The sequence below is a fragment of the Charadrius vociferus genome, unplaced genomic scaffold (assembly GCF_000708025.1).
Source record: "Charadrius vociferus isolate BGI_N301 unplaced genomic scaffold, ASM70802v2 scaffold63, whole genome shotgun sequence".
Taxonomy (NCBI): Eukaryota; Metazoa; Chordata; class Aves; order Charadriiformes; family Charadriidae; genus Charadrius; species Charadrius vociferus.
Window position 1 is genome coordinate 1,031,802 of NW_009647579.1, and position 24,462 is coordinate 1,056,263.

Sequence of the window (24,462 nt, forward strand, 5' to 3'; positions counted from 1 at the left end):
CAGACATTCTCTTGTGAAAAGACATTGTATCCTTTCTAAGGTTTTATTTAGAGTTCTTTATAGTTCCGAATATTTTAACTATGGAATTAACTTTCCAGCTTTTATTTAATCTACCTGAGTATTCACATATGTACAATCCAAAATTAATCAAAGAATGATCTGTCACAGAATACTCAATATATTACTTTTATTTTCTTTGATCTATCAGACACTGGCACATGTGTATTTTCAAATATTTTGTATCACGAACCGAGTGAGCTACAGGCTCTCATTCCCGACACGCAGAGCAGACAGCCGCGCATACTTTTGCTTCCTTTTTCAGAACTGTTTGCACTTTTATCAAGTCTTTGGATATAAATCAAAATGGAATCTGAATTCGTATTGACTGCTATACAATTTGAACTATACTGGAAACTGAATCAAGAAAAATATTTCCAGTTGCCAATTCAGAATAAACGGTTCAACAAAAACCTGACAGTTTAAGGCAGAGTCTTGTTGGTAACAGGGAGCACTGGTGTTCACCAAGATCTGCAAAGCAGCAGCATGTCACAGCCTTTCCATCCACATCTCTGTCTCATCACATCACTTACCCACGGGTGAGCACAAGCCTCACTGAACCCTCAATCCTCTGCCGGGCTGCTGCGTCTTCCCTGCAGATCCCAGTGGAAAGGTTTTTCCATACCTTTTTCCTTAGTGCAGTGTTACAGATCTCAAAAGATTTGATGAAAAACTAGAAACGCTACTGATGCCTAGGTTGATACAGAAGAGCAAGAGATGGCAGATGAAGTCGACCTTCCCAGAGCCCCATGCTGCACACACATCTCCTGTCATTTGACTGTTTCCACCTCTTGTCCCATGTAAACCCAGCGGGACTTAGCAAACTCTTTGACCTAAACTGGCATTGAACTGAAATGGTTCCAACCCTGGGAAAAATCAAACCAAAACTAAACTGAAAAACGTACCAGCTCACCTTCCCGCATACCCATGTGCGAGTAGAAGCACCCACCAACTAACCACGCGTCACAACAGCCTACGTGGGAGGAAGCCATGAAAAAATGTTTCAAATACAACAGTGAAGTTCTATAGAATTGTTCCTACTGCTCCTGCACTGTATGAATAGTAGTAAAAACAGACCTTGCGATTTGAAAGGTTATCAAACATTAATTTGACTCACTGTTGGGTTTTTTTTGCTTTTAGAATTTTGAAAGAGAAGCAGCAGAAAAAACTATTCAGAGGGGGAAGCCTTGCAACAACAGAAATAGATTCCTAAACTATTGAATGGTCTCAGAAGTCCATCTTTAGCACATTAGTGATCTGCTGAAGGTCTTTTACAAATCTAGCCCTCATTTCTTCAGTAAGAGGAAGGCATTTTATGTAAAATAACTTCTCTAATTCAATGCATTTCTGCAGGTGTGTACTCCTTTACATTAAAACCATAGTTGCATTACTACTCTGTGCACATCTAGTACGAAAGATCGTGACTGATGGGTTTGAGAGGAAAAAAGTGAAAGAAGGGTCAAAAAAATATTCTTCATACACAAATGAATACAGGGAAGAGAGAAAGATGTTTTTCTTTCTGTGCTGAAATATTTACTTACTCACCGGAAGAAAAATTATTCTAGTATTTCATGAAATACCAGTGCCTAGATATTAGTACCTAGTGGGCTAGAAAAATAATTCATGGCTTCTTATATAGTTTGTATTGATCCCAACGTGTTGCAATTACATTTTTGTCTCGGTGAAATAAATTTAAACTAAGATTTATCCCCCCATGTAAGAAATAGCTAGAGAAGCATGAGTAATAGTAGAAACATCTGGTAAGGAGAGCAGCTCAGAAATGAAAGTACTGATTGATACTTTATTGATTTAGTCATTAAGATCTCGGTTGTTACATTTTTTTCTTTAAAAAAAGAGTTACATACATTTGAGCAACATTCTCTACAGAACAACAAAAAAGTAAACAATCTACCAATGTATTTTTCCTTGTAGGCACAAATATACATGCACCCTATGTGCTTCATCCTCACAAATCTAATACAAAAATTAAAGTTTTGGTACACTGAATGTAGACAACACAAGCGTATGTTGCATTTTCTAATGTAACAGTCTGTATCCACAATTTGCTTTAAACATCTCAAGACCATTATGAAGGAGGCTGTGAGAAATCTGGGAGAGCTACAGAAAATGTAATCTAGTAATAAGCCTAAATCCGTAAAATGACATATTAGCAGATACACACACAGATGATATCAGAATGAAGAAATTGTATGCAAATGTTTAGGGTTTTCTTTGTTGGATCGTCTGGTGGGAGTTTTTGGTTGGTTTTGTTTGTTTGGGTTTTGGGGGTCTTTTTGGTTGTTTGGTTGGTTTGGAGTTTTTTTTATTAAGAAGTCCCCAAAGAGATGAAGCACGATGGAAGAAATTCCTTAATGCTCTGGAGGCAAAAATATAAAAACCACATGTAATACTGCAACATTTTTATACTGAGGCCCAAAGTCCCGTTTAAAATATTTTAATGACTGAACAGTTATCTAGCAACGATTCTCAACATTAGCATGATTAGCAATTTTAACTTAATAGTTTATAATGACACTCTTAGTACAAATGCCAATATATTTTCATTTGAGTAAACATGCTCTAAAGTCATTGATGTAGCAAGTAAATGCTTAGTAGGCTGTGGTTATCCTGAAGGGAATTGCGAGTGATCTATATGCATTTACATGGAATGAATTATGAACATGGAGTGAGCGTTGTTAGAGTTACACCATTCAAGAGTCTATTATTTTAAGAGTATTTAGCTCTACATGCGGAGAGGTGTTTACACGTGCATGCACAAACAAGTCAAGGGCAGCATATAATTTTTACACACAGGAAAATTTTCACATTCTGCGGCACAGTTCAGTTGAGGTTCCTCCAGTGAAGGAACTAATCCTTATAACTTTCCCAATAGGTGTAAATATCAGAAACATTAACTGACTTATCCAGCATATCACAGTGTAGCATGGATAAAAACAGGGCATGAACAAATGGATGGAACAAATATCACACCCTAAAAACCCCAAAATGGTCACTAAAACACAATGTCAATGTTTGATATTTTCAGTAGTATTAGTATCACAGATAATGTAGAGAAGGCTGAGAGAAGAAAAATAAATGTCTGTTCAATCTCAATAACATTAAAAAAAAAAAAGAAATCACTGAGCTATCTCCAAATAAGATAATCTTCTTGACAAATGATATTTTAATTTCAGTGAACTGATATTCCCAGATAATTTCATCCAAGTTAGGTTGTTACAGAGATAGCAAAAGAAAGATGAATGAAACAAAATGGATGAGGGGAAAATAGAGTCCAACAGAAAGTAAAGGGAAAATGGAACAGATGGGCAGAAACATGAAAATAAATGAAAAAGTAACAATTTCCAGGAAAAAGATCATGCAAACATTCAGAGCATAGGATACCCATTTTAGCTTCAGAGAAAATCTTTACTCTTTACATGTGCCTTGTAAGGGTTTTGGTTTACTTTTCCACGATTCTTTTTCATTACAATCCCATTTTGAAGATAGATTAAATAAATTCATAAGCATAACAAAGTTTGAAACAGTTTCTGAACAGCTGAACAGGGAAGGTCACCAACCTTTATCTGTAAGTGTTGAATGAAGTTATGTTCCTCTCTCTCTCCAGCTATCAAATCAGCACGTTGATATTTCACTGTTTCCTTTCTATTTTTCTAAGATAAATCAACTGCTACACATAAAACCAGAAATGCTGCTAGAAATTGCTCTTCTCCAAACCAGACTGATACAACTTTTTAAAAGGATACAAGACTGCTCTACTTTAATTATAACTAGTACCAACTAGGTACTGATATTATCTCAGTACATAACATTAATCATCTATATTTCATAAGATCAATAAGATAAAATTTAGTTTCAAAATAGCAAAAAAATGCTTGAACAAAAAATTAAAGATCTACTCTCTCAATTGTAGATGGCTCCTTCTTTACTCAGTCCCAAGTTCATGCCTCACTACTACAAAAATAAGCAAGAAGCACAGCTTCAGTTCTGTTGGTTAAAACATGTGAGCTTATTAGCAGCCCTTCTATGAACATATCCTTCCCAAACTCATTAAACTATGCCTTAACGTTTTGTACATTATGTGAGCCGTCCCAGTTTGAGCTGTTACCTCTGTATCATCTGGCGCAATGCAAAATTATCATTTTAGGTCTATGAGAAGTTCAATCCAGAGAACGCCTGACAAGGGCCACCAATTCTGACCCTGCTCTGTGCACATGGGATATCACAGTCTTTGTAAAAAAGCATAGATCAAGCAGGCTCTTACATCCGAGCATCTGAATGCATTCAACCAACAGCAAAGAACAGCCCTCGACCCTAACAAACTTTTTTCATTGTTCTCCCGTGGCATCAGATCTGTTTGAAGTTTACCTCCTCTACAAACATTGTGTATGTCTTCAAGGTTGACTTGACATGTGTTTTGGAAATAAAAAAAAATAATTAAAAGTCATTCTTATTAAAAATGGCAAAAAAAGACTAAACCCAGGACAATCCTATGAATATACTGCACTGAATGTTTGTCTTGAAAATGAAGAATATGTAAGAAAAAAACCCAGGAATTTTGTGTAACTTTAAAAGCCTGTCTCCCAGACTCCTACGTACGGAATTGTAACAGGGATTTCTATCTTAATCAAATGTAAACAAACTTTGTCAATAAAGACGGCAGGTAGGAAAACAATGGAAAACTAATCCCTGTTTTTAAAATCTTATTAGTGTCATATTTTGTAGCAAGTTTCCTGGTACGTTACCAAGCAAAACCCAGCAGCCTCGGGTGCATGGAAAACACTTATAACTACCAATAGTTGCACTTCTTCAGGTAGAATACTCAGTGCAATTTTAATAACCTTACTATTGATTTGAACATCTAATTTCCAATCAAAATGTATAGTAATTGAGCTGTGAACTTGCCAAAAATATTTCTTAAAGTGCAGCCAGATAACGATTTAAAACATAGCTCAACAGTTGAGTATATTCCTGGGAGAGAAACCAGAACTTGTGTTTCAATCATCAGAGCAATTTTCTTCACTGGCTTCTCCGGGAGAAGCCCATGCTGTGCATGTGGGAGCACTCAGTAACAGATTACCAAACTTTAAAAACATTACCCAGGTACCTTCCTACGACTTCCCCATTTTGGGGTTCATTTCAGAAGAGAAAAGGTATTTCCTTTCCAGGAGACCTGTAAGGCTGCAGGTGCTTTGAAAACTTTTGAAAAGGTTGGGCTGTTCTTTGGGAAAGAACAAGATTTATTAGCATTAAGTAAGCTTAGGTAATATTCTGGCATGGGTGGTAATTCTGCCGCAAGTCCTCCTTACTTCCATCAGAGTTCTGGAGTTTTCTTCTTTCACAGTTCATTTAGTGGAGAAGGTAAAGAAGCCAACAGAGAATATTGATGTTGTTCATCAGTATCCCTATTATTTCCTGTGCTTGAAAACAGTATCATATAACATGGCAATGAAGGCACCGATGTGCAAACAGGCCTCTCGCTCTCACTATTTTATTGCAAATAGCTTCGCACATGTTTGCTGTAACCAACAGAGAAGCAGTGTAGATATCGGAGACTGATGCTGACCTTGGAGGAATATTTGCTACCAGCACAAACACATGAGTTTTTAGGCAGGCCAATGACAACAGGCTTGCAATGAGGCTGGTTTTATCCTTGAGATTTGGAGGGAGGACACAGTTTTTTCAGACAGCCCAGCAGCATATTTTATTTCCCACTCTGTTCTCCTCATCTACGAGGTATTTTCTAGAAAATTCCATTATGAAAATTGCTGTTGCTGTGGCTAAGATGCACTGAAAATTACTTAGCTCCTATTATCTCGATATTAGGGTTCCCAGTGCTTGTATCTTAAGACAGATACCAGTCAGGCAACTAATGCCATACAAAAAATGACTGCTCTGTCACTACTATCAAATTCCACTACAACTCACTAGACAATGCTCAGTCACAGTAAGTGCCGCACCAAAGCACAATCAAAGCACAAATTATAAATAAAGGATAAAAATAAATTAAAAGCCTAGCAATTATTGTAAATAACTTCAATTACCCACTTATATTCGTTCAAGACTGGCAGATTTTCAGGTTGATCATTGTTAGAGTGCTAGCTGGTTTTTTGAATCAACATAAAGAGTTCAGCTTGGCGAAGAGCCGGACAAACAGAAACAAAACTGTAAATGGATTAAAGTAGACGAAGCTCGCACGTTGCATAAAAGTGGCTAAGACAAGCCTGTAGTAATTAGATGCCTTTCTAACTTAACTAGGTCAACACTGTCTTTAGTTATGGCATCTGGAGATTGCCGTGGCACGGAAGCAAGACTGCAGATGAAGGTGGTAACACATTTGTCTTGTACCGAGTTCTGCTGTGCTTGAGGCCGTGCAAAGCCAGTATCTCAGATACAAAATATGCAGATTATCAAATCTGCTCCTACCATTTTATTATGTCTACCACAGAGCAGAAAGGAATGATGTGCTAAATTAGATTTTATTCCATACTTTTAATTCCATATGTCTTAGCCATCAAGGAATCAATTCAACTGCCAACACAACTTAAAGCTGTTTCAGGGCTATGTAAAATGTGACTTGCCTGCCCAGGGTACACCAGCAACCAGCTTCTCCAGCCACCCCTCCTACCTCAGGGCCAAGGGGAAGTTTCTTCAGCATTTCATGCCAATTATGTACTCATCCAAGGTTGGGTAATTCTCTAGAAATACCTTCACATATCTTTTTAATTCCACTTGCAATGTGGCAACACAACTCGTAAAGTTTTTCTTTCAATTAACAATTCACAACTGCTACATTGCTCTCTTCCACACAAATTTAAAAATCTATTTACAATGTTACTTTGTAAAACACCTTCCAAGAATCAAGCTGGCATGTGTACGCACCTAAATATCCACCTGCGTACACATACATTTATACGTATTTATTCAGTACTAACCTGTAAGTATCATTATGATCCTTATGCCTGTCCCCTGCACTGAAATCACTAGATTAAAACATCTGATTTATTAATCTTTTTCCACGCATTTAAGCTACCAGCAGTCACACTCCTTACCTGACTGTCACGATCACTATCCTGTTTGGATAATTATAGAACCATAGAAAGGTTAGAGTTGGAAGGGACCTTAAAGATCATCTAGTTCCACCCCCCTGCCATGGGCAGGGACATCTCCCACTAGACCAGGTCACTCCAAGCCCCATCCAACCTGGCCTTGAACACCTCCAGGGATGGGGCAGCCACAACTTCTCTGGGCAACCTGGGCCAGTGTCTCACCACCCTCACAGTAACAAATTTCTTCCTCATAGCTAATCTAAACCTACCCTATTTAGTTTAAAGCCATTACCCCTCATCCTACCACTACACTCCCTGACAAAGAGTCCCTCCCCAGGTTTCCTGTAGGCCCCCTTTCAGTACTGGAAGGCTGCTCTAAGGTCTTGTCCAGACCCTTCCCTTCTCCAGGCTGAACAACCCCAACTCTCTCAGCCTGTCTTCACAGGAGAGGTGCTCCAGCACTCTGATCATCTGCATGGCCCTCCTCTGGACTTGCTCCTTCGGGTCCATCTCTTTCTTATGTTGACGGCCCCAGAGCTGGATGCAGAACTCCAGGTGGGGTCTCACGAGAGCAGAGCAGAGGGGCAGAATCACCTTCCTCGACCTGCTGGCCACAGTTGGCTTTCTGGGCTGTGAGCACAAATTGCCACCTCATGTTGAGCTTCTCATCAACCGACAACCCCAAGTCCTTCTCCTCAGGGCTGCTCTCAACCCTTTCTCCAACCAGGCTGCATTTGTCCTTAGGATTGCCCCAGCCCACGTGCAGGATCTTGCACTTGGCAATGACAGACAGTCTTTCTGCATTTGAATACAGTGAAGATTTACACAACGTCTAAGCAAAAACAGTTTGCCCTCTGCTCTAACAGCTCTTAACACTATTGCTGGAAGCTTGGCAGATATTGCTGAAGAAAGATTTGGGATAACTGTTTTCATGCAAAGTTCATTTAATGCAAAATTCTCTATTGGTAGCATTTATCTCACCTAACCACAGGTATTTCAAAGTTAATCATCTCTCTACACAAGTTAACTAAACATCCTTCATATGTAGAAACAAAAAACTCCAAAGGTGCTGCTCAGCCCATTCTAAAATAGCTCATAAGATATGGGAAGAACTTTGGAGCTTTTTCTTCACTCTTTTCTCCCTTGATATTTAACTTTATATGAATGTAGTTTAGGGAGATGAATCCCACACCATATGTGCAACATAAATGAGCTGAAGAAAAATGGAAATATTCCCATGCTCACTCAATAGGGAAAAGGAGTCTTGAGGCAACACTTTGTCCTGACAGCAGTCCTGGGACTAGCCAAGGTGTTTCTATTCTGTTTACATTTAGAAGCACCAAGTGAAACCAATTGTCTTTGCTTTGTTCCCTCACCTCTGCACTAAGGTTCAATCCCCCAAGTTAATTTAAATTCAGCTTGCAATTTGTGGTCGAGTTCAACAAAATCAGCTATGATATACTGTCCGTCTTCCAGTTTCCAACCAGATTACTATCACACAACAACAGCAAAAACCCTTCAAGATTTATTACTTAAAACAAAGGTCAGTTCCAGAGTTTGCAGGGACTTATTTCTGCTGCCTAGCCCAGCACTCAATCACCGGACACCGAGCCTCATCTTTGCTTTCAAACCAAGACATGAAAACAGTAGGTATTACTCTCTTTCAAGCGAAGTCAATTGGACCGGTTTTGTTTACTTCCCACGGGGTCAGGATTTCAGTTGCCGATAGGCGAAATTACAGGGAAACTTTAAAAAGAAAAAGAAAGAAAGAAAGAGGAAAATCAAACTCTCCGTTTTCTACTAAAACCTTCCCAAATCCCTATTGCAAGCAGAATTCTCTAAGCTAGACATTGAGGTGGGTAGAGTATTAGTGCAAAGATGTGAAGAAGTACTCCATGAAGTAAGGGGCTGGTGTCTCTTGAATACAGGGAGGAAGCTTAAAAAGAAGGGATACAGTGAAGATATTATAACAAATATTCCATCTCTCACAATAACTGCCCTGAGAATTTAAACAAATCAGCATTATCATTGTTATATTTCTATAATTTTACAACAAAAACATTACGCTAAATAGTTCAAGCACTACTATGGATGCAAAGCCAAACTAAGCTAGGAAATGCCAGAATGAAGTTGCCTCTAACTTCAATCCCCAGTATGATAGTATCATTTTGTCCATATGATGTCGCTTGGTTATAATGCTGAAAAATACCATCTAAGACGTTTGCAGTCCTCACTAAGAGCAGTGGCAGTTGGTATCCTTTTCTGTATGTATCGGTAATAGATTATGCAAGCGTTCACCCAAGGCTTAGAAATGCAATGTTACATTTCAGGTTATACAGGCATGGATTCTTTGGCCCACTTCAATCCTGCAACGTACCCAATTCTGCCTTCAGACATAACCATGGCTTAGTCCCGTTCCTTTCCTATCTGACCATGGCCTGGGACCTACTCCCATTTCTTTCCTATCCCTCTCTCCACATCCTGAGCTCATTAAGCTCATACTGCATGTCCCAAACTCCAATGCTAAGATTTTTCATACTTCACCTTTTCTCTAGCACCTACCAATTATTCCTCCTTCTTTGTATCAGCCTTGGCATCCAACGCTGCCAAGCATGCTCATGACCAGTCTTGTCCAGACCCCTCTCAACACCTCATTCCTCATTCTGCCAACCTGTATTTCCAATTTTCCCTATTCCCTGTAAAGTCTCATTGACCCCACCTAGAATGTCTTATGCCATTTCAATTTCTAAATCCCATCACAGTCCAATTCTGTTCCCTTTGTCTCCTTAAACCATCTCATTATTCTCCATTCTCTGTTCTCCTTGTCTCAGTACCTTCCCTCAGCCTCTCCTAAACCCATCAACAGACTCCCTTAGCCGCTGCCCTATCAATTTTCCAGTGCACTAACACGAACACAGCGAGAGATGAGACAAGAAATCTCCTCTCTCCTTAAGTCTCCTTAATCTCTCTCCTGAGTCCAGAAGGCATGTGGATGCCCTGACAGCACCTCAAGACTGTTTCCACTGCCTGCTGCTGGCTCAAGCCATAAGAGACTAATGGTGCAATTGCAGGAAAGTCTTGTTCAAGCATGTACTGAAAAATCACAGCGCCAAGAATTTTCAAAGACTTCACTTACAGACAGTTTTGCTCTGATACGTTTCTAATGGCCATATGTCTCTATGGTGCAGAGTTTCCAAATGATAACAACTTGATCAATTGTAACAGATTTTCAAGGAAAATCTTGTGTCAAGGCCACATTCCTGCCAGTTTCAAGAGTTGGTTCCCAAGCATAGGAGTGCTATAGACTCTTAATGAAAAGAACGTCAGTATTATTTTTAAAAGAGTAAACCATTTTTCCCTATAGTTTCCTTCTTGGAAACAGTTGAAGTCAAAGATAAAATTTCCAGCTTTTTTGGTCTCCTGGACCGTACTTTATCATTCTGAAGACTTGATTACTGTTGAAGATGCTGGAATTAATTACAGAAGCAACTTTCAGACTAAGTGATAATTAGTCTTTTCATAATTTTGTATATTCTGGCAGGTCTGGTAAGAAAAAAAGCTACATTGAAGCTCTCTGGTCACACATTTATGTAGCTGATTAATTCTGGGATATTATGTCCACACTTAGTAACTAGAAATTAGTTCCATGTACCTAGAAGGATTTTCTGGTAAACTATGAATTAATGCCGTACTCGCAGAAAAATATAAGGGTATCACTTTTCCAAAACTGCTTGTATACAGACTTACAGGCCTATATATAGGTACAGAGTCCATCCCATCAATTAATTTATTTTTTTTAAATAAACCTTTTTGTAGCAACAGCCAGTATTTTTTGCTCTATCTTAAGAACAATATTAAACTGTCCTCATAATTAAAGGAACATTTGTAGACTCCCAAACCCAAAGGAGAGGCTGCATTGCATAGTCAAAACCTTATCTGCTTTCCTATGTAAAGGTAATGAGTTCAAATCCAGTGGGTGTTTTGTTTTTTATTAAGAAAAGCTTTGTAACTTGTATTCTCTTAGTAACTAAAAGACTGATATACTTTCACCTCTTAATTAGTTTTTATCAACTGAAAGGCTCAGCATTTAATTATTGTATGTAGCTTTATTTGGAAAATGAAGTAAAATATGCAACACAGCACCTCATTTCCATTGTTTGACACACCTCTAGATTCTGCTATGACCCAGGGAACAACTCATTTCATACAACACTCACATTTTTCTTAATAATTTTTCCTCTTGACTCTCAAAATACTTCTAAAATGCACTTGGGGAGCAGTATCAGTCTCCACATAGCTAACTAACACCTGCAGGTTCAAAAAGTGACAACTGAAGACTGCAACCAAGCCGAGAAAAACTAATACCTTAAGTTTGCAGAGGCAGTGACTAAGTTATAAGAAGAGTTTTTCACTTATTTTGGATTGTAGGAGAGTAGGGAACCACCCCATGCTGCTGGCAAGGCTGAACAACTCCCTCACCCACCACCACAGGCTCTTCTGCCACACACTCCTTTACAAGCGTAAGTGTGCTCCAACCTTCAAAGCCCTAACAAGGACCAAATCACCACCGTCATTTATGTTGCTACAAGCAGTTTTAACTCTCAGCCAACTCTGATTCTCAGAAACATGTGCAAAACACTTTTTTCCCCCCCAACAAACCACGAAGCCCTAAAGACCTGTAATGGTTGACGCTCCTTACCTTCTCCGTTTTTCCAATCTAAAACCCACACACTACTGTAGGAGAATCACAAAAATGAGAGACACAAAGTAGAAAGGAGGTCTCTAAGCTAGCTCTCCGGTTCCCTATTGAGGCAGATTTTCCTTTTGCCAAATCCTTATTCTGTGAAATTGCCTACACTTTGCAGGCTGAAGCCTCTGTGAACACCTTGACTTTGTACACTCCAATAAATCGATAGCAGGTGCTGGCAATAGCATGGCCAAAGCCAGGTATGAGAATGGGCGACCGTTCCTCCAGCTCAGGGTTTGTGGGGCAATAGCAGGAGCGTCAAACAACCACGCAGAGCCAGTCTTAGACATTACCTTCGTGTAACCCCACGGACACCAGGGAAAGGGGTTTATGATAGACCCGGTGTATTTGTGCAATGTTAGATTGGGAAATTTCTCATCCATTGGTTATTAAATCTGTTGGACAATCTCTCTTAAAGACATGTATTAGAATTGGCTTTTAAATAGTGTCTTTCATGCCCTTTTAGCAGTTACAACCCATTCCAGAGTAATAAACTGATTTACAGTACACATCATGAAAAATATGTAATACTATTGAAATGAAGATTAAATGAAATATATTTTCCGCAGCAAAAACATTATAATTATTGTTTTTACTACACCAGGGTACAAAGATGAGTCAAACATGCTCAGTAATTAGGCTTTCATCATAGACCCTTGAAAAAATAAACATTGAATTAAAATGAAGAACACTTCTGTGTAACACTAAAATGGTTCAGACTGTGTTCTCACCAACTGAATTTTTTCTATTTCTGATACATGACACAGTCCATATAAACTATATAAGACCTCAATTATATAAGTAGCAATAAATATTAATAAAAAAATACAAAAAAAAAAGACAGAGCAATGACTTCTTGCATCAGAAAATTTCTCAGGGGTCTACTGTAACTATTGGTAGAAGATCAGAAATAAGAATTGACTGAAAAGCCTTAGGAAAAAGATTCAGTGTAATTATAGAGAGAGAGTATGCAGAGATACTGCATGTATAATAAACATAAACATTCATAAAAATTATGGCTCAGTTTACACTCTTCTTTCCATGGTTCTGTACAATCTTCAATTGCTTATGAGCAATTTGCCTACCACACTTTTGAATTCAAAGTGTTACACTACACTACAAGTTCTCCTACAATTTTTTAGTTCTTCTCACTTTTAACTCCATAACAAAAAGTAATTAACATATGTTGGCACGCTACTAACTTTCCCAAGCTTTCTAGACTATTTGGATATTTCCTGAACTAACTAGAAGACACCCTTGCTTTAGCGTAGGTCTGACAAAAAGCCCACCCCCTCTGCACAACCTGCTTGCCCAGAGAGCCCATAGGCATCGTTGCAGCATTTTACTCTGCGAGTTCCCGTATGATGTTACCCGAGTACAGAGGATTTTTTTACAAGTTTCACTCTTCCTTGAGCAGTTCTTAAAGACACAGCCTTTTGCACTCAAAGCCCACCCATAGTCACCACAGGGCTGCTGCAAGTGCTGTAGAAGGAGCAGGGTTTGGTGCAGAACTGTGCCACTGGGTGAGGGACAAGAGAGCTGACTGGGGCCTCGATGAGGCAGCAAGCGATGTAGGTATGTGTCCTCAGCTGTGACTTCTACACAAATGTGGTGTATACAGTTGTATGTGATATCACTGTCCTGAACTCTCCCCAAAAACATGCTGCAAGTTTTACCTGTAACCATAAAGACAATAACAGTCTCCTATAAAATTTTGGTTACTTTCTAGTCAATGGTTTAATATACTATCATAGTTTTTTAAGTGTTTGTATAGATATGAATAAAGGTAGTTAAATATGATTGGAAGGTTGGAGCCTTTCTAAAATGAATAAAATCTTTTTGCTTGGTGCTGTCTCCAATCATTAAAAAACCCTACTATTTAAAATACTAAATATATAGCCAAATTTTTTGCAGGTCTTTAGCAAAGCAGATAATTTATCATCAGCTACTTTTTTTACACTATATTTTAAGAAACAACCTGTGCTTTGCTGGGATCTACCTGAACACTCTGAAACGAAAATCAACTACTGTATCATGAATTCTTATGTAAGTGGATTATTTCTACGCATTTCATCATATTGATTGATGAACACAGCAACCTACTGATCTAATGTGCCAGATCCTAGTAACATTTCTAAAACCTGAAATACTTTAAGCACTAACTGAATCTGAAACACACGTAGTTCTTGCTCATAAGCAGTCTACTTGTGAAGTGCTCTTTCCCCATCACTGCTCTCTCCCAAGTCTTGTTATTTAACATTTCACTGTCAAAAATAAAATAAAACTATAGCTATGTCACCCTTAAATTTTTAAATATAGGGTTCTTTCCCCTCTATGTCTACTTAATAAGTAATTTTTATTATCTAGTGTAGCTAGGAATACATTCTGGTTGCCGTACATAACATTTTCTAGACAGCACAAAATTTTGGGGACAAATACTGCCACCTTTTGACAATAGTCTATAACAAAAAAAAAATGCTGTTTTCTTATGCAAACTAATACTGTTCTAGTAAACATTTTTAGTGTATTCTTTTAGAAACTTATATCCAGCAAACAAACTGAAGAAATAGGGTTCAACTGAAGCCAACCTGAAACAAAACACCCTACCTTTAGGATTGCTATATACGCAGTTTCTTAGCATCAATCAGAGTTAGGTTTTTTCCCAGGAGGACACTATGAGTAGAAAGCCCTGATACACAATGTTGAATATTCCACAGGAAAGTTCATTTGTTTACAGATAAAAAGATGAAGGAAGGCACATGTGAATTATTTTATGCACAATTTTCTTTTCCATGGAGCACTAATTTAACCTTTGAGTAGGTCTGCTCTATGCATAAGGTCAGAAGACCTAAAGAAAAATTATTAAATAATTAACAATTTTACCATAATACAAATAATATATTGCCAACCCTAACTCTGCTATTTCCCACATTTTCAGTGCTTGACCTTGGAAACAACACTTTTCATTTGGGGTTTTGAGTGGGGTTTTTTCGTTTTGTTTTTTGTTTTTGTTTTTTTTTTTTATAAATAGCTGAAATAAAATGGGTAAAACCAAATTCCATCATACAGCATGACAGTTACAGTGGCATGGTTTCAACAGAAAGACCTTTACATCTGGTAATGTATCTGATGGAAAAAACCATCAGGGATGGTTGAGTCACCATCCCTGGAGATATTTAAGATGTGTAGATGTGGCATTTAGGGACATGGTTTAGTGGTGGACTTGGTAGTGTTAGGTTAACAGTTGGACTCGATGATCTTAAGGGTCTTTCCCAACCTAAACGATTCTATGACTCCACAGCAGTATTTTGCCATTGGAGCAAAATAACTGTAATAACAAAAGACTGAGCCAGCATCAGAAGAGGAAATGACAAAATAGATTTCCTAGTTTATGGATTCCCTAGTCATTTGCTGACTGCAGAGGAACTATCAGGAGTTACACTGCATTCTCACCAGAATTGTTTCATCATACCTAAAGGTGTGCACACGAAGGTACAGCTGTATCCTGAAATGACAGTAGTACAACATCTAAGCATATCCTTATTGCCAAAGAAAATCCCCAAAAGTTATTATCTGGGACCGAAAGAGCTTCAGATGACCAGCTTAACTCACAACTACCCTCTTGATAGAGCAAGGCAAAAGACTTACTGTAATAAGAAATTAAGAGAACAGATAAGCCCTTGGATTGCTTCTGAGAAAAGCAAAACAATACAGGTAGAATTCTCCTTTACAGGCAACCTAAAACGTGGACAGAAATTCTTGGGGAATAACTAGGAAATGGTTTGAGGCTTTAGAATAGTACATACAGGTCTCAGGAAATACTGATAGCAAATGAGCGAACCATCCCACGTGTATGAAATACTGTGCGAGGTACAAAAGAGGTAGGAAATATAGAGGACAAAAGAAGGGCCAAAACAGGACAAGAGAGGGCCTATGGAAACTTTTAAAAGTCAGCCAGCAGCACGAAGAAAAAAAAAAAAACCACCCACATTATTGTTATTTTTATTTTCACAAGATACTTTAAAAGCCAGAACTTGCACAGAACAGCAGAGAAGATGAACTAAGATAGTAATAATAAAGCAAGACTAATTTGTAAGGAAATCAATATGCAAAGAAATCATATTGATAAATTAAAGAATGAACACAGAAAAGCAGACATATTTTTGTTAAAACAAATGCAATTATAGAAAGTCAGAAGAGTATTTTACTGAGCTCCTCAATGCTGAAATTCACAAAAGCAAACAACAACCGGCCTTTTTCCAGACAGCTGAGCCATTTGTAGAAGAATGAAATTGTGAAGAGCTTCAAGAGGCAATCAGAATACTGAGGAGTAACAAAAGCACCAGGTGTGAGTAATCTTGCCACTGAATTATCAAGAACAAGTGGGGAAAAGGAAGTCAAACACTTTATAGGGCTATTTGGTTGGTTTCAGTTTGAGGAAAAATTTCAAGCATAACAAACGAGATATATGCTGTATTCCAGTTTTAAAACTTAAAACTACTAATTTTACAGAAAACTAATCTGATATTGAGGAATAGCATTTGGAAGCTTTAGCTTAAAATGCTATTTTGAAAATCAGTTACATTACACCAGCATGTTAAATAGGTATATAACTTATGCAAATGTTGGAGGGAGTTTTGGTTGGTTTTTTGTTGTTCTTGCCTTTTTTAAAATTGTATTAAACACAAACAATCTATTAAAACAGGAACTCAAATAGAACTCTACTTCTGATATTAAGAACCTAAGTGTTATCAGAATTAATAGCTCACCCCCTTTAAAGGCCGGCTGTATTGAAAACAAGTGACTAACCTTATACCATATGGAATTCCATTGATTTAATGGAATTTCAGCAGTATAATTCTGCTTTTACTAGTGGGAGTTATGAAAGCAGATGAAGGGTAGTAGAGCACAGCAGAGCCTACTACCTGTCTGGCACCACAACCACCCTGCACAGATGGGAGAGGGATATGGTACAGGCTTCCACATCACACAATTCACAGCTCTTTGGAGCAGTATGACAGTACGTACTGCTTAAAAAGAGTTTTGCTACTGTCAGCGGGACTTCCATCTGGAGATTGCAGTGTTCCCAACACACATATTACACCACTTGCTGAAGAATGTGCCATTTACAGTCTTTTCAAAATCATGGCCTGGTGGTCAGGCTTAATGTCTTTAATACCCTTCTCTTCATAGTTTTCAGCTGACTGAGGAATTTTTTAGGACTCGGGCAGAAAGGCAAGGCATAGGGGTGTAGAACAGTATCGTTATCTTGGCAGCCTCTGATTTTCTGGTGCTGTTGTGGTTTTGGGTTGTTTTTTTCTTGGTTGGGTTTTTTTGTTGTTGTTTTGGGGTTGGTTTTTTTTATTTTGCACATGCTGCATAATCTAATTCTTATGAATTATCTAAGCCTCTTTTTTACCAATGGCTGTTTAGACTGTTTGAAACTGTAATTCAAATAAAAATACATATGCAAGATGTTTCCCATGAATCTGTAAGAAGTACAAAGGATAGCTAAGTCATAAACCAATAAAAATTGCAAGGTCAATTTTATTACACAAATGTGTAACAGACTGTGTAAATCGTAATTAAAGCCTCAGTTTTTGGAAGTTGTGATATCGCTTTCTTCTTCAGACATTCAGCAGGGATTTTCACTGAAACCCAGAGATCTCCACTGATATATCTAGGAAAATATCTCAGTTCCTCATTAACACAGTCAAAAGCGCAAAGGATAAGCCTTTATACAGTAGTGTAATAGTACAGTACTAGTAAGTACAGTAGTGCAACAGTCCCATGTATTAACATGGGTATTGATGTATTAATTCAGATAACATTTTGATCCAAAGGTTTCACTGACCACCATGAGGCTTAACTATCTGATGAGATAAGGTACACGGAAGAATAGCAGAATGTCTTAATTATGTTTTATATACATGTGTTGTATATATTAACTTTTAACATCTGCAAGAAACGGTCACGGGAAATTGCAACGCCAACCCATTTGCCCCCTACCCTGTTTGTGCAGACGTCATAGAGAGAGCTGCTTCATGACCTCCAAAGTAAGAAAGTTATTGTCCCATAGTATTTCACCAGGCAGGTACTTTGTCTTTAATCCTCGTTGCTTGTTCTGGTAAAGTGAATCAATGCAACAAAACCATCTTAAAAGAATTATTTTGAAGAAGCTAGCTAGGCTAGAACCTAATAGAAAGTCCCAATATGGCAATTTTGAACATTTTCGGTCCCACTCTTATAAGTAGTTTCAGAGGTAATACTTCCATTTATGCAGACTATACTGGCTTGGGCTGGTTTCCCAAATCATTTAGATTGTGATACAGGTTTGCACTGTTTTTAAAATAATTTTATCTCCATTTTAGAAGACTGCAGGAAAACTAAAGAAAAAATTACCACGTTAAGTGATCCAGCACAGTAACAATATTGGTTTTCTATGACTCCCATCTCTATTTCCCTTTATATTTACATTTTTTCTGGTGCCATGGAAGTATCAAAGGATATGCTAATGATAAGCCATAGTGGCAGTGACAGATAACACTTTAAAGGTGAAATGCATAATTCTCTAATAACCTTGGTAGCATAGTCACCTTCCCTGAAACACGCAGTGCAAAGCCACTCTTTTTGCATCACATCACTCAGCTTCAGAAATTAAGAAATAAACTTAAGATTTTGGTCTTTTTTCCATTTTGATTTTAGTACATCTAGGACTAAAACCTATTTGGACCTGTTGCTTCTTCAAAATGGATAGCAGGTTCAACCATTAAAAGGATAAAAAAGATACCTTTAGCACTGTAAGACAGCTAATCGTGTTCTGCAGGTATACTGGTAAAGCTGCACAAAAGCATCTGCTCAGCCACCTTAAATTGCAGTATTGAATTATTGAGTTTTGCGTTGCAATTGTTATATTCAAATATTGTTTATGCGTAAAGATCAAACCTTGAAAAATTACGTGGTTTGCTCTGCTGAGACGTCTAACTATTTACATCCCCAAAGTAGTTTGGAGTCATTCACTTCTCAGCTCACTTGACAGATTTTACACGGATTTCTTCCACCTCAATTAATATTGCCTAAAACATTACAAATCGTGAAATTCTTTCATATTAGAGAGAAAACAAACATGAGAAATGTTTCCAAACAACCCGCATCTAACAACTATCACTTTTACATTGCAACATGAAACACTACACTCTCTTCACATCGCTTCACATCTTGCACCCAGACTTTATTCAGTCTATTTTGCCTTTGCACACTATTGTAGGGAAGTGTTTTATAAAGCTTTTCTCTACAAATTCAAAAGCAGAGCCCTGTATTTTTAAGCCATACATTAATATTATTACAGCACAGATTTCTGAATGACTGCAAGAATGAGAAGTTTATATATTCTGACCAATTTGTGTTTAAAAAAAAAAACTACAAGAGATGTCAATAGGTAGGAAAATAACTTAATTTCAAACATGAATAGGCTCAAATTGCACACTTCAAACCTGAATCAGGGTATTATACTACCTCTGACACCACACAGGAGTGTCAGCGCGTTAAGTTCCAGCAGTACACTAGCCTCCTATAAACACACCCTTTTCCTCTTCCCAAAAAAATGGTACATATGCAACAATTTCTTTTTAATTTTAGTAATGGTACTTGAGTTGATATTGCTTTTTAGCTGTTACTTTTTAGTTGTTTGTATGCTTTTCTTAACCTACATATTAACATTGCATACAGTGGAGAAAGCAGGGACGCAGGACTGTGCTTTGTACTTGGAGTGAACAAAAGGAAAATTAGAGGCTATTTGCCATACATTCCTGTTACAGTTCATTCTGCTCTTGTGAAAGGTAAACCTACCTCCCACTGGCTTTTTATTGTGGAAAGTTCCACTGCACCGCAGAAATTAAGCTATTAATGATGCTTTTCATACTGGAATTGCATATTCGTTCACATCCATTTGCAAATCTCCAATGGCAATTTGAAAGCAGTTTTTCCAGAGTCCCCGAGTGTGGAATTCCCTCAGGGGTCTCTCTGGAATGGTATCTGGCAGAACTCAGATTTCTTGATCCCAGAAGGTTAGAAAGCAAGTAGCAAGTGGTCAGTGTCAGCTACAAGACACATTCACCCAAAAAGTTCAAATAGACCCTTTGTCCAGATCAGGATTTAGAAGTTTGGGAACACCAGACCAAGCACCACCAAGAACCCCCACTAGCTCTGGGTTCAAGAGAACTAATTTTCAGACAGGAGAACTCAATCTGTTTCAGCCATCTTCCCAGAATAAACTCCTTCCCATCATTCACATTGCCTACCAATCAAAAGTCCACTTAGGAAAACCAAACGTAAAATCATCACTTTCTCAGAAATTATTGTGACTCTTACTTTTCTTTTTTTTTTTTAAAAAAAAAAAAAAAAGCTCCAAACTTCTGTAGGTTTACAGCAAAGGCATTTGCCCGCCTTGTTAGCAGCCAGCTCTGTATCACCAGGGTTGTGCAGCTCCTAGCCATGAGCGAGTCAGCATGCAGTTGTCCAAGTATACAGACTGCAGCTAAGTCTTTTTGGAGAACTCTGTGTTGTTGGGGTTATTTTACTCAATTGATTTTGGTTCCCCTAAGGAAGTAAGTATTTATAAGTAAATAAATAGATAAAGATTTTAGGGTTTTTTTGATGAGCTACCAGGATAAAATAATAACCTGCACAGATGCTTTAACAGCACTGAGAGGAGCCAGTTCTGTCAGAGACCTAGAAATCACTCCAATTTCAATTTCACATCAAGTGTTAATGAAGGACTTGAGAGCAGGCATCTGTGACCCAGCCAGCTCTGCTCTGGTTTCGGAGCGATTCGCCTTCCATGGAGGCTCCCTTTCACAGTCACTTCTTGTAAATCTCTTATTCAGAATACAGGTTTGGCGACTTCAAAGCCAATTAATTCTATCCTTTAGTCTGAGAGGAAAATCACAATGCTTACTGTCTCTACAGCCTGACTATGGATACAGGCAAACAAAACAAAAATCAAACGAGCTGTTCCTTGAGGTAGCAGAGAAGGTGCACTGCGGAGGGAGAAGACTTAGGAACAGCATGCCTTGCTTATTAAAACGTAGTTAGATTAATATTACAAGTACATATTCTGTAGCTGTATTCATGGAATTACCGGCATCCAGCTAAAGAGTCCGTGCAGAGATCTGTGTATCCTGCCCGGGTATAAGAGGGCGGATACAGCCAGAAGAGAGCTAGAGAGATGGAAGAGACCACTGCTCACAAGCCTCTCTTCATGGAAGGCAGCCACCTAAGGAAAGCAGCGTGGGTATGGAGAGGGAATGCTAATTCTGGGCTGGTTTATTATCTGCTTGAAGTAATGAAATGAGCCAGGGTGGCATCTCATCCTTGAGGTTTAAGGTTTATTTTCAAATCCAAAGAAAATGAAGCTCAGGGATACTGTGAACTCAGACTGACAGATTTCACACAGCTTACCCCAAAATTAAGAAATGCCTTGGTGGTATTCCTTTCTTTCTTTCTTTAATTAAGTGATTACCAGATAGAGTAGATTGGAGTATTAAAATTAAAGGCTACACCAAATCTCATTACTAGTCGTGCTGTTCTGCAACCCCAGTGAGAATTTTACCGTTTCTAGAAGCTCTCTGTATTTCTGCTTAGTTTTTGTCTTGTTCTGAGGCAAATTTGACGCCAATTCCAGAAGATGGGGAAGTGCTACACAGAATTAATTTCAGCTGCAATTCCTATTTCAAAGTACCTCTTTGAAGGTAGTACATGCAGCAGATTTGATATTCTCAGAACATATGCATCACTGCATATCTACTTTGCCTGACAGTTTAAGTGAGATATTTAAGTATTCTCTCTTGATTGCAGTATCCCACATTTCACCTAAGTCTCACAAAATCCTTTGCTGTCAACATTTCCCTGCTGTATCACACAGTACTTATCACAACACGTTCTGAATTATAAGGAACATCCACAGAACAGAAATACTAGGCATGCCCTATGGCAAAAGTCCGATTAATTGCTAAAATGAGAAAAAGATCCAAAACACTGCCTGAGAACCACTTTACAAAAGTATCTCTTGCAATCGTCAAAGGCAGGTTTCTAGGGGAAAAAAAGGTCCTTTATGAAGACTTGAAACTATCACTACAAGAGCTGCACATACATCATAACTACAGAAAAGGAAATAGCCCTCAGGTTTAAAAATAGAGCTTGATAAAAACAAAAAAGCACGAAGCTGACTTTTGTCAAAAATTAAACTTGATTAAAAACTTGTCAGGTTGGTGGGGGTTTTTTTTGTGCATGCAAGGAAAGAATGGCATTTCTAGCAAAAATGAGACCTCTGAATACATGACAGCCAACCAGTGGGGGCTCTCATCCGAGGACCTGGGCACCTGCATTCATATACTTGTATTTGGGCATTATGGATCCTAGATTGAGCTGACCTTAAAAAACACCCTCCCTGCAACAGAAATTGATGAGCCCTAAATTTTTCTTATTTCATTTTCTCTTAATTAGCTTTCTACATAGAAATCTATCTCCTTACTAGCAAGCTGCCAAGAAAGGGGTTTTCAGGCTGTAAGTACTCCAGAGCTAGCCTGCGCCCGAGAGCAGGTATGTGCACTCAGATTGTGGAGTCCATCTAGACCAGCGTTCAGTCTCACAAGTGGCCAAAAGAAGAAATCCAAGGAAGCACAAAATGACAACGTAACTACATATGATAGTGCTCCAGAGTACTCTGCCAACTTTCCAGTCTGCAGCTCTGGGATTTCAAGAGAACTGTGCATCCCCCTTAGGCATCGCACTGGACAACAGAGCAGCCGCTTGCTCTCCAGTTCTTCCTACCATTTATGACCATACTGACTCCTTTTAAATACACCAGCCCTCAGTTGTCTTTTTTTCCAGAGTGAGGAATCCTCATGTATGTAATCCACTTGCAATAAAGTTGTTCATACCCACGATTGTCTTTGCTTCCCTTCTCTGAACTTTTTAAGTTCATTATTGCCTTCCTAAGGCACAAAGACCCGAACCACGCACTGCGAAGGTGCAGCTGCACTGTGAAGGTGCAGCTGCACTGTAAATTATGGTTTTCCTCTGCAGATAGCTTACGCAGGAATTAGGGAGTTCACAGTGGCCTTTATCACACCCAAAACCATGAAGTGAAAAGCCCCAGCATAAACCAGAACACAGCTACCAAATCACGAGTGAAGCTTTGAGGTCTAAAACATGATCATATAGACCAATCTGACGAATCCTGAAGGCTCGAGCCAGCTGACTGCCCGCACTACAACTCTTGCTAGGACCATTAGACCTTGGCCACTGCTAAAATGAAGGCTCACTATCTTTTCTGTTACATCGCTGGCATCATGATGCTATTCTCTACATCACAATACCATTTGCATTCACCTACTAGAAACACATATATATTTTTGGAAAAAAATAATCTGTGTTCTAGGATTTCAAATGTCTTCCCTGATTTTATACTTCAATGAGAAATTTACAAACTCAAGTCTGTATTCAAATAATCACTTTTTTTTTCCACACACACACCCCCAGTGAATAAATGTCAAGTTTGACCATCTCTAAGGCAAAGACAGTTCCTTGTTACTTTGAAGGTGGGATTTTCCCAGTATTTTTCACATTTTAAAAACGTATCTAGCTTTCTATTATCTAACATCGCAGAATCCCACCATTTTTTAAATAAAACAGTTGTTTTCTGGGCTACCTATTTTGACATCAAAAGCAATTAGAGAGAACAGAAATATTGGAAGTGCCATTTAGCAATAACAGGCAAGGAGGAGAAGCAGCAACAGAAGAGAACATTGTTAAGACAGCTGAAGCCCTGAAAAGGTTTCCCAAGCCCCATAAAAGGGCTGGGGAGCTCTCCACCTCTGCATTACGAAACTGAATATTAAGACATGGAATTGAGTTCCTTTTCAGTTGTCACGCATTTACTGTGTGATATGGGCCATTTTAACTTATTCCAGTTTACAGTTTATAAAATAAAAACATTTCTCTATTCTCTTCTCCTGAAAAAAAAATTGAATAGATTGAAAACTCTGAGGTTCAAAACAAGCCTTGAGATCTTTAGGGATGATCAGAAAGAGAAGCATGATTTTAGCAGAATTATTGAGGACATTAAAAAAGCTGAGATCATCACCTTTATTAACAGTGAGATTATTTTAAGTTTACAAAGTTTAAATCTAATGTAACTTTTAGTTAACATTTCTAGAGCTTTTTCTCAAGACCATAAACGTGACATTGCCTAACAGCCTGTGGTATGAGGTCTTAGTGGAGCGCAGATTTTTATTAATTTTTTTTCTTCCTTTTTAAGAACTACAAAACCGTGTCTTAGTAGGAAATTGCCAATACCTGGGAAAGACCAATTTTATTTATTCTGAAATTTGGTAGGAAAATGGAGCACCTACTCAGGGACTGCCAAGTTATAATTCACTAAGCAGAGTCAAGGTTAGACCCAGATGCCAATAAAGATTCATTAAGTATGAAATACAGTATCAGCAGTGTCTTTGTAATGACCTGAACACTAATTTTGGCTCAGAGTAGTCGAATTCCCCAATGAAAGAAAGGCAAAGGGGAACAATTTAA

General features: G+C 38.3%; 1 protein-coding gene across 1 annotated transcript in view; it reads right to left on the reverse strand.

Annotated features, from left to right (window-relative positions):
* Positions 1-24,462, reverse strand: part of CACNA2D3 (calcium channel, voltage-dependent, alpha 2/delta subunit 3) — a 459,453-nt gene that overhangs the window by 316,695 nt on the left and 118,296 nt on the right. The gene's annotated exons all lie outside the window — the stretch shown is intronic.